Source organism: Helianthus annuus, chromosome 8, assembly GCF_002127325.2.
Source record: "Helianthus annuus cultivar XRQ/B chromosome 8, HanXRQr2.0-SUNRISE, whole genome shotgun sequence".
In the NCBI taxonomy this organism is placed as follows: domain Eukaryota; kingdom Viridiplantae; phylum Streptophyta; class Magnoliopsida; order Asterales; family Asteraceae; genus Helianthus; species Helianthus annuus.
The window spans coordinates 117,572,439-117,576,893 of NC_035440.2; the positions used below are offsets into that span (position 1 = coordinate 117,572,439).

Genomic DNA, 4,455 nt, shown 5'->3' on the forward strand with positions numbered 1-4,455 from the left:
TAAGGGGCATTTTTTGCCATATCACCATCATAATGTTTCATGTAATGGTTAACACTTCATAATCCCCTTTTTATTTATTAGTTTCCTTATTTTTCCTTCTTATTGGGCATTATTCTAGAAATGCCCTCACTCTTCTTCATGCCCCTATAACGCCCATGAGTAATGGTGTAAGGACATTATTAAAATCTTTCATGCCCTTATAAAGCCCCATTACATATGGTCTAAGACATATCTTGACGACTGTATGTGTTAACATATGACATTATTTTTTATTTAACCCGTGTAACACACTGGATTATAATCTAGTACTTGTAATATAGCAAAGCTTAATATGTTATAAAATTTGAAAAGCTAAAACACTATGTATGGGTTCGTTTGCAGAAAGAAGAAAATAAGGGAAGATGAAGAGGAAAAAACAAGAAATATACTCACCCTAAAGGAACTTTTGTAAGAGATTGTTTTCAGTATAACCTGAGTGATTTCGCCTAACCTAATCGATTATAATAGGCCAAAGGTTCGATTTTAGTAAAAATTAAATAAATGAAGCAGACGTATACACATTTAAAAAAAACCACGGGATTTTAAATAGAAAACATTTAAGGTCCTACCGGGAGTCGAACCCAGGTCGCTGGATTCAAAGTCCAGAGTGCTAACCACTACACCATAGAACCAGATATTGTACGTGTTCTGATTTCATTTAATTTAAAGAAAGTAAATAAATATGAATAATGAAAGCAAAACCTGTTGATTTAATCACATTTAAACGCAAATTTTCAAATACTCTAATGGATGATAAATTTTAAGAGTTGATGTAAATCTAAATACATCTGACATGATAGGAAGCTGTTTAAGTTAAAACGTATTAAATTTTTTAATGATGTTCTAAATTGTTTATATTAAAAGTTATTAACTACTAGGTTAGACACTCGTGTATTATAAGAGTTGAATATGATTCAAGTGATTTAAATAGGTTATACTGATTCTTTAATTTTCAATAAGTTACTAACTAATAATTTTATATATTATGTTCTATTACCATTGTTTTTTTAATTAAATTATTTAAATTAAGTAATACAGAACCAAGGAGTGCAACACGAGAAGTGAGAAAAAAATTTACGGGCTTAAAAATCGTGACGCGTGATGCAAAAAGTTAGTTATTTATATTAATTAAAGATTTTAGTTTTTCACAATCTATTCAATAACTGTATATAACTAGCGGGGTTGCTTGCGTTACGCGGCGGGTATTCGGTCAATTTCGTTTTGGCTAGTTACGTTCGGTCGGTTTCATTTCGGCTCGTTACGGTTTAGACACTTGCCATAACAACCAAAAGAGGAAACATAAAAAATATATGTTATATTAGAGCCAATTCAGTTCCGCACAACGCCTCGGAAATTTGGTTGATTTTGTTTCGGCTCGTTATAACTCTGGCGCTCACTATACCAACTGAAAGAGAAGACCCCCAAAAAGGTTTATCAAACTTGATCAGACTCAGTTTTAAATCAAATTTAGAGAAAGGTGTACGTATAGTCTATGTGATTTGCTTTATTTTCGCTTGTAGTCCATACACTTTTAAAATTATAGCTATAGTCCTTAAATTTTGCACATTCGTTCTCAGATAGTCCCTAGCGTGAATGTGGGTTAGTTTAAAATTTTGTAAAACAACTATTTAAAAAGTTATATAAGGAAAACAAAAAATATTTCAACTAATTATGTTATCAAAAATAACCAAATGAATTAATTGAACAGTAAAACACCTGTGTCATAAGCGACCTTTTCTTGATTGGCAAAAAAATGTTGCTAAATAAAAATCATGAAAATTTTTGTGGTAAATATGGGAAACTTAAAAAGTCTACTATATTTGCAACTTCAAAATGTTATAGTATATAATATATTGGCTTTGCAACACTAGCTAATAATCAAAAGTCTAACTAAATTGATGTAAAAGATTTAATTAGGCTAGATAATATTATAAAGGGTGTATATTTTCATATGATTATCAAGAATAGAATTATTAAACCTGAATAATTGATGTAAAAAAATTAACTAGCCTAGAAATTAAACTAAACCATCGTTGTCGAGAGAGAAAATGGTTTCCACAACTATCGAGTAGCTTTAGAATAATTCATGATTGGGTTACCAACCATCTGTCAGCGGTCCATCAATAATGGTTTATTAGGAAAAAGACATGGGTTTATAATTCATGATTGACCGAGTGATCACTAATAGAATACAATGTCCAGGGCAGAGCCCAGGGCCGACTCTGGCCCGGCAAACCTGTGTCAATGTCAGAGGCTCAAAATTTCAAAGAGCTCGAAAAGTCTTTGTAAGCTTTTATATATTTATTAAATTATATATTTAGAATATCTATCCATTTATTATGCAAAAAGTATTGGTGGTGTAGTGGCAAAAACCATCACAGAATAATCCAAAGGTCTCAAGTTCGAGTGCTTTATGACTAAGTTTTTATTTTTGTAATTCATTTACCCTTAACTAGGGCTGTAAACGAACCGAACGAACACGAACAAGGTCATGTTCGTGTTCGTTCGTTAAGGAAATTAGCGTGTTCGCGAACTGTTCACGAACGCATACCGAACATAAGTTTATGTTCGTGTTCGTTTGTTAAGGAAATTCAATTGTTCACCAACAGTTCGTAAACGCTGGTCTCGAACACAAACGAACGCAAGAAAATAAAAATGAACGCAAACGAACATTTAACTTGAAAATAAAAAATGAAAACATTGTTCTCCTTAAACATTGGATATAAGTAGTTAAATACAACCATCAAATGATAAATCAAAACACAAGAAGTCTACCACACCACCAAACGATGAATAAAGTTTAACTAACTTACACATAATTATCCCCAAAAAGGTCTTAGAATGTCCAAAATTTAGCTAACTTAGAAAAAAATAGGGTTTCAAGTTTTCAATATATTTAGATAAAAGGTTTATTATTTATTATTTTTTCAATATAATCAAACGAACATATTACCGAACGTTCACGAACGCAGTCGAACGAACGAGACCTGTGTTCATGTTCGTTCGCTAAGCTAACCGAACGAATTTTTTTGTTCGTGTTCGTTCGTTAAGCTAATCTAACGAACATAAACGAACTTCCCGCCGAACGGTTCATGAACTGTTCGCTGAACGTTCGGTTCGTTTACAGCCCTACCCTTAACCATAATTTTGGGCCCAATTCTTTTCGTCGCCCGAGGCCTAAATTTTTTCAAGAGTTTTCGGGGATGACTCTGAGAATGTCCAAGGTTGCATAACCATGGAAATACCGAGTACCGACATTTATTTTATTGACAACTCAATCACCAACATTATTGGTTTCTAAAATGAAACTTTTGAAGGATCATCGATAGTTTGGCTTTATCGAAGCTTTTTCAACCAATAATGACTGAAGAATCTTGTCTTTACATTTTTTTTGTCGGATACATCGGCCATCGCCAACTGTTAGTTCGTCTGAAAGTGTATATAGACAGTGATCTCGCTAATCTACGAGGATTATCAATTGAATTTTTAATAAATATATATTTTTTTGTTAGAGATTGGAAAAATCGTTGTTAACCATCAAGAGTTAAGAGTTACTAATTATGATCGTAGTGAGTATCGTTAGCTCTGCAGTGATTATAAGAAAAGTTATCATTATCGTCGACCTAGGTGTGGGCTATGGTGGTTGTCTGCACCCCATGATTTTTGTTATGCATACAACCTAGGGTGTGCACAGTTCGATTCGGTTTTTGGGTAAAACCAAAAGTTTGCTTTTCGGTTTTTAAAACCGTTCGGTTTTAGTTATTTCGGTTTTAGCAACGGTTCGGTTCGGTTATTCAGTTTTTTTGGTTTTTTAAACAAATTACGTAACATTCAAAAATAAAAAGTATAATTTAAAGTTTAAAAATCTTTCTTAAATGTTAACATTTTAGTAAATATATTTAGTCTTTTTAATTAAATACTGTTCAAGTAAACCTAACATTTTAATCTATTTTAATGCTTCTCCAAAGTTTTTATTAAAACGTATTCTTTTATAATACTTTGACAATGGATAAATCATTTTAATGATAAATAAACATGTTAATGTTCTTATTATAAATATGAGTAAATTACAAGTTTTGTCCTTTATGTTTACATCAAATTGCAGGTGCTGTCCTTTAGCACAAAAATTGACAAGCGGTATCCTTTACCTTTCAAAATCTTACACGTTTTGTCCTTTAGGCCAAACTCAGTTAGATTTTTTGGTTAAATCTGGTCATGTGCATTGCACATGAGGGCATATTTGTCTATTTACCACTACATGGACTATTGTGTAAATGTTTAATGTCTAGGGACTATTGTGTAATATAATGAAAATGATACATATAACTTAAAAAAAAAACAGTACTTAATCTCTTCAATCGGAGCACAAAACACACCTCATCACTTTCTTCAGCCTCTAAACCTTTAACCACCACC

General features: G+C 32.0%; 1 non-coding gene across 1 annotated transcript; it reads right to left on the reverse strand.

The window, feature by feature from the left end:
* Positions 1 to 599: 599 nt before the first annotated feature.
* TRNAQ-UUG lies at positions 600 to 671 on the reverse strand. The gene has a single exon. It is a non-coding gene; the product is annotated as a tRNA-Gln (tRNA).
* Positions 672 to 4,455: the final 3,784 nt, after the last annotated feature.